This window comes from Chenopodium quinoa, unplaced genomic scaffold (assembly GCF_001683475.1).
Source record: "Chenopodium quinoa cultivar QQ74 unplaced genomic scaffold, ASM168347v1, whole genome shotgun sequence".
NCBI classification, from domain to species: domain Eukaryota; kingdom Viridiplantae; phylum Streptophyta; class Magnoliopsida; order Caryophyllales; family Amaranthaceae; genus Chenopodium; species Chenopodium quinoa.
In genome coordinates this window covers 1,594,402-1,601,603 of record NW_018743863.1, presented here as the reverse complement: position 1 = coordinate 1,601,603, position 7,202 = coordinate 1,594,402, and positions in this window count along the sequence as shown.

The window sequence follows — 7,202 nt, the reverse complement described above, 5'->3', positions numbered from 1 at the left end:
ACAGAGACGACTTCAAGTCACAGTCAGGGTACATATTTTTCCTAAATGAAGGAGCATTTAGCTGGAAGAGTGCCAAGCTGAGCACAACTGCAGACTCTACAACTAAAGCCGAATACTTGGCTGCTTCAGAAGCTGCTAAGGAGGCTGTTTGGATTCGGAAGTTTGTCAGTGAACTTGGTGTTGTACCCTCCATCAAGGGACCGATAGATCTCTAATGTGACAATAATGGAGCTATATCTTAGGCTAGGGAGCCAAGAGAACACTAGAAGGTCAAACATGTCCAAAGGTGATTTCACATGATAAGGGAATGGAAATCGGAGGGTGAAATCAAAATTTGTAAGATCGGCACGGATGATAATGTAGCCGATCCTTTGACTAAACCTTTGCCTCAAGTGAAACACAACAAGAATGTTGAGGCAATGATAATCAAGCACGTTGGAGATTGGCTTTGAAATTCCCTGTACATGTGTTTTAAATAAACTGGTTGACTTAATGTAAGACACTGTGTTGAACCATTCATTAATGGAGTAATTAATTTTTGTGCAAGATTATCATTCACTCCATTGCTATTTAATTGTGGTTTAGAATTAAATAATGAGTCTATTCGATTTATGGAAATATTCAAAACAGGGTATCAAGACCATGTCCTGGATATAGAAACACCTGTGAAGTGAACATTGAATATTTAAATCAAAAGTTATCCCTAATCGAGGTAATCTAATTGATGGACGATTGATAACCATCAGAGATTAGTGTGTAGTATGATTTACAGCACCGTTTCTTGTGTTGCAAGGACATGATGGTTATAAATCATTTGCACAGGTGTCAGTTTGGAACTGCACTAGATCGACCTATGAGAGTATTTTAAGCGATTCAAATTGTCATAAGTACATTTCTCATTATAGCTATCGGAACTCGTTTCCTCGACCATGAGTATTATGAAGTTTTCTTGTTCAAGAACTAGTCTCTTTGATGTTGCATAACGTCTGCCGTAAATGGGGATCATAACGGGGACACTCGGGAGATTAGGTCCTCTTAGTAAGAGACAACCGTATTAAGGATGACGATGAATCTTACCCTATAGTTCACGAAGAGACATTAAGCGACATAGGAAATGGGCTATACACTATATGCACACTTCTCCGGAAGGACAAGTGGGAGATTGAAAGGAATGGTGTCCTTCCAACAAGTATATTATTCTGATAGAGGGTTCAGAATTATTACAGGGCTAATTCTTCAGTAAGGTCAAGTGATCGGAATGCCTAGGTGGAGGCCGCTTCCGATCAGTAATATTAAGGTACAATTAATATTAAAGCTTAATCTTACTTGAACCCTTCGGGTCGAACCCAATCGAACAACCGATCTGAGACGACGAATTAATCCGAAGGATTTAATGAGTCGACGGAGTTTTACGAATATAGACGTCGGATATCGAGCCTAGGGCGTCGAATCCGAGCGTCGCAAAATCACAAGCAACAAGTACAAGCATAGCCGTAGCTAGGCTAGGCTAGCTCATCGCAAGCCTAGGCGCTCCATGGTGTGCTAGGCGTGCCATGCGTGCTAGGCACAATCGCAGCAGCATGGCTGCGCATATGCATGCCTTCGCATGGCACTGCATCGCAGCATGCGTGCCTGGGTGTTAGGCACCATCGCAGGCCATACACACCAAGCACAATCATTGTAGTGCTGGGCACTAGCGCATGTGCGTGTGCGTGCATGCCACGCACCATCGCAGGCCACACACCAAGCATATCACCCTTGTGCGTGTGTGTGTGCGTAGGCACCATCGCAACAACAGCCGCGCACAGCAGCACCATGCTGGGCCTTGTGTGCGTGTGCGTGTGCTTATGCCTAGGGGCCATCACAAGCCATCGCAGCATCACAGCACCAAGCTTCGCATGCATGTGCGTGTGGTTGGCGAGGCGATGCCCAGCATGCGTGGCTCGCTAGCAGCACGCTTGCTGGGAAGTGCGAAAGGGGCAGTGCGTGTGCGATGGCGAGAGAGGCAAGGGCCAGCTCCAGCAGCTAGCAGCGCCTAGCACTGGCACACACCAACAACATAAGCATCGCCCAGCTGGGACGCGAGGCTGCTGGCTGGGCTGGTCCTCACCTAACTCTCTCTCTCCCCTTGACACTTGTTGCATTGTGATTGATTTAATTATTTATTTAATTTGGAATTAAATAAATTGTTGAACTTACCAACTCTCCCACATTAATGGGAGATTGGAAATCAAGGGTGCATTTCCTTATAAATACTAAAGGCATGGGTATTGGGAAAGACACAACCTTGAGTGGAATTAAAAGGCAACTCTTGATTTGAGTAAACCTTGATTCGTAAAACTCATAGTTTTATTTGTCTGGGTCTCGACTAACCTTCGAGACTTAGGATGCTCGGGTCAGGTTCGAGGGTACGATCCCATTGGAGACCTCGTATTTTCGGGGTTCAAGTAAGAGCTCATAGTTGAGCGAAGCACGCGTAAAAGGTATAATCTTTTATGCTTTCTTATGTTTAATTATGTTTTGCTTGTTAATTGCATTTATTATGGGGGCGGGTCTTGGCAGGTTTCTTTCCGCGAAGTGAGGGTCACTACGAAGCCCAACAATAAGTTGAAGAGTGCTTTGATCTCTACTCCCATTGTCCAAGCTCCAAGATGGGAGTTATATTCGAACTCATGTGTGATGCAAGTGATTCGGCAGTTGGAGGTGTTTTTGGTCAAACTGTTGACAAGAAGCATCATGTCATCTTCTACATGTGAAAGACTTTGAGTGGTGCCCAACAAAACTATACCATTACTGAGAAAGAGTTTTTGGCTATTGTGCATGCCTTTGAAAAGTTCCGGAACTACTTGATTGGTTCCAAAACCATAGTCTTCACGGATCATACGACTCATAAGTATCTTATGGCCAAGAAGGAATTAAAGCCAAGACTTATTCGTTGGGTACTTGAGCTCTAAGCTATACCGTTGCGTATTTTTGTACCTTAATATTTAGATTAATACTAGTCGTAGTAGGTAGTAATTGCATTTTGGCGGGGATGTTTCAAGACGGCGTTTCTATGAAGACGAGCCAAGATGGTGCATCGAAGACCCTTGACGATTTGAAGATTTCTAGGGGTCATGCTAGTTTCCAATTGCATCTTATTTCATGTTTTCTATATATAATTATACTTATATATATGTGATTAATATGTTAGATGCATGTTTAGGATTTCAAATGTTGCGATGATTAATTAAGCACACTTAAATCAACAAACATAGAAACCCTAGGTCCCTATAATATTGAGCCAAATCTGCCATTCCAAGAGCGACACTTATCGAACTAATGCGCGTAGTGATAGGCTACGCCAAAGCGTGGCATCACCGCTTCCCTAGGAACGTAAGGTATACAAGTCGTCTTGGTTAAGCTCAACGATATCAATAAGGAGTCTTTAGATGTCGTGGAAATGAAGATAAAATGTCAAGGAAGCATTAGATGCGACATTTTATCGAACCAAGAGTAGCTTGAAGCTATTAGCAATTGGATTGCTTACCCCAATATATTAAGTGTTAAGACAAGCCAAAGCATGCTTAAACACTTTTTGATTTTTGGGATCTTGGAATAACTTTATTCTCGCCTAAAGGGAACTAATGTTAATGCATGGATAAAACGCTCATAAGATTGAAAATTTGCGTAAACGCTTTAAATTTCAAACTTATTAGTTTATGAATGGTTTTTCATTTCAAATTCTTTCAATTGTAGAAACATGTTTGCAAATAACTCAAACAACCAGTTTTAATTACGCTCTATTCTCGACAAGGGAAAGTTGGGTGGGCCAAATTTTCTTGATTGGAAAAGGAACTTGTGTATTGTTCTCATGTAAGAGCAAAAGGAATACGTCCTTGATTAGGAAATACCCGACACTCCCAACGACGAGGTCACCCAGGCTGCCCTTAATCGATGGCAAAGTGCCAATCGGGATGTCAAGTTCATCATGTTGGCCACTATGTCTCCGGACCTTCAAATGACTTTCTTTGAGACGGAGACGGCTTTTGAGATCATTTCTGAACTTCAGAATATGTTTCAAGAGCAGGCCTGAACTGAAAGGTTCAAAACCCACAGGCAGATCCTTGAGAGCAAGCTCAAGAAAGGAGAGCCAGTAAACCAACATGTTCTTAAAATGATTGGATTATTTGAGAACATGAAAAGGCTTGATGCTGGGTATTCGACCGAGATGGCAATTGACATCATTCTCCACTCGCTGCACAAAGGCTATGATCAATTCAAGATGAACTATAATATGCACAGCATGGAGAAAACTCTCACCGAGCTTCATGGTATGTTGAAGCAGGCCGAGCAAACCCTCAAGGATGAGGGAAAGCATGACATGCTCATGGTGAGAAAGGGAAAGCTATTTAAGTGCTCGGGCAAGAAGAGAAGCTTTAAAGGGAAAAGAAGAAGAATTTACTGCCTAAGTCAAGTGCTGCTAAGAATGGAAAGGACAAGAAGGTAGCTTCTTCTAAATCCGATTCCGAATGTTTCTATTGCAAGAAGAAGGGACATTGGAAGCGAGATTGCCTCAAATTCAAGTAAGATAAGAAGAACGGCACAATTGCTTCTTCATCAAGTATTTTTGTTATAGACTTAAACTTCGCTAGCAAAACATCATGGGTATTAGATACCAGATGTGGCTCGCACCTTTGTTCCAATGCTCAGGGACTAAGGATAAATAGGAGGCTAGAGAAGGGAGAGGTCGAGCTTTGGGTCAGCAATGGAGCAAGGATGTCTGTCGTATCTGTTGGAACTCTCAGTTTGTCTTTCCCCTCTAGGATTATTTAGAACTTGACAATTTCTAACATGTTCCTTGAGTTAACAAAAACATTATTTCAATTTCGGCGTTGGACGCCAAAGGTTTTGAATTTTGAATTAAGAACAATATTTGTTCATTTTATTTCGATAATGTTTTATATGGTAAAGCATATTCAGAAAATGGTCTTTATGTGCTTTCTCTAGACAAACAAGTTTATAACATTGATGATACCGCCAAAAGGGCTAAGACCATCGAGTCGAATCAAACCTACTTGTGGCATTGTTGTCTTGGCCTCATTAACATCAAACGCATCAAGAAACTTCTTCGAGAAGGTTTTCTTGACTCATTCAACTTGAAGTCATTTGAAAATTGCGAAGGATGTCTATTAGGCAAGATGATAAAGAAGCCATTCTCCAAATTAGGAGAAAGGGCAAGTGACTTATTGGGTCTAATACATACGGATGTATGTGGACCAATGATTACACCTGCAAAGCATGGTTATCGATATTTCATTACCTTCACCGATGACTACAGTAGATATGGTTATGTCTACCTTATGTCGAACAAATTTGAACCTCTTGATAAATTCAAAGAATTTCAGAGTGAGGTTGAAAATTAGCTTGGCAAGAAAATCAAAGCACTTCGATCGGATTGAGGTGGCGAGTATTAGAGCCAAGAATTCGACGATCACTTGAAAGAAAATGGTTTTCTTTCAGAGTTAACACCTCTTGGAACTCCACAATGGAACGGAGTGTCCGAACAGAGGAATTGAACCTTGTTAGACATGGTTCTATCAATGATGGGTCTTAGTGAACTTCCTATCTCTTTCTAAGGACACGCACTTCCAACTACGTCACTAACTTTGAACCGTGCTCCGTCAAAAGCAGTCGAAAAGACTCCATATGAATTATGGACGAAGAAACCTCCACGGTTGTCTTTTCTTAAGATTTGGGGTTGTGAAGCATATGTCAAGAGATTAATTTCTGATAAACTTCACCTAAAATCAGATAAGTGTTTCTTTATGGGCTAAGGGGTATTACTTCTACAACAAATCCGAGAACATGTATGCCATGATATGTACTTGGCCGGATGTATCGTATGCCTTGAGTGCTACAAGCCGATACCAATCAGACCTAGGAGAGGCGCATTGGACTGCGGCCAAGAATATCCTAAAGTACTTGAAAAGGAAAAAGGATAAATTCCTGGTCTATGGTGGCTGTAATGATTTGGTTGTTGAAGGTTATACTGACGCTGGCTTCCAAACTGACAAAGACAACTCCAAGTCACAGTTAAGGTACATATTTTTCTTAAATGGAGGAGCGTTTAGTTAGAAGACTGCTAAGTAGAGTGCTAAGAATACTTGGCAGCTAAGGAGGCGGTTTGGATTCGTAAGTTCATTGGTGAACTTGGTATTGTACCCGCCATTAAGGGTCCAATAGACCTCTATTGTGATAACAATGGAGCTATTGCTTAGGCCAGGGAGCCAAGGGAACATTAGAAGGTCAAACATGTCAAGCAGCGATTTCACATGATAAGTGAATGGAAATCCGAGGGTGAAATCAGAATTTGTAAGATTGGAACGGACGACAATGTAGCCGATCCTCTGACTAAACCTTTGTCTCAAGTGATGCACAACAAGCACGTTAAGGCAATGGGAATCAAGCATATTGGAGATTGACTTTAATTTCCTTGTATAGGTGTTTTAATTAAACTCGATGTCTTAATGTAAAACACTATGTTGAACCATTCAATTTTGGAGCAATTAAATTTTATGCAAATTTATGATTACTCCATATCTATTTAATTTTGGTTTAGAATTAAATAATGAGTCCATTTGATTTTTGAGAATATTCAAAACAGGGTATCAAGACCATGTCTTAGATAAAGAAACACCTGTTAAGTGAACATTGAATATTTTAATCGAAAATTATCCCTAATCGAGGTTATTTTAACTATGGAAGATTAATGACCACTTGATATTAGTGTGTAGTATGATTTATAGCACCGTTTCTTGTGCTACATGGACATGATAGTCATAAATCATTTGCACAGGTACTAGTTTGGAACTATACCAGATAGACCTATGAGAATACTTTATGAGATATCAAATCGTCATAACTATCAGAACCTTTGTCCTCGACTATGAGCATTGCAAGTTCTCTGGTTTGAGTACTAGTCGTTTTGATGTTATCAACCGTCTACCATAAATGGGGATTATAACGAAAACACTCAGGCGACTAGGTCCTCTTAGTAAGGGAAGCTTACAGTACAAGACTAGGAATGTCCCCCTATTAATAATAGGGAATATGTCTTTGTTGTTTACAAGGCCTCTCGAAGAGCGAGACTATGAAAATGCAAGGTCGTGCTTAGATGGATTTTAGAAATCATCTGTTTATTAACAATCGGACTCGGGAAT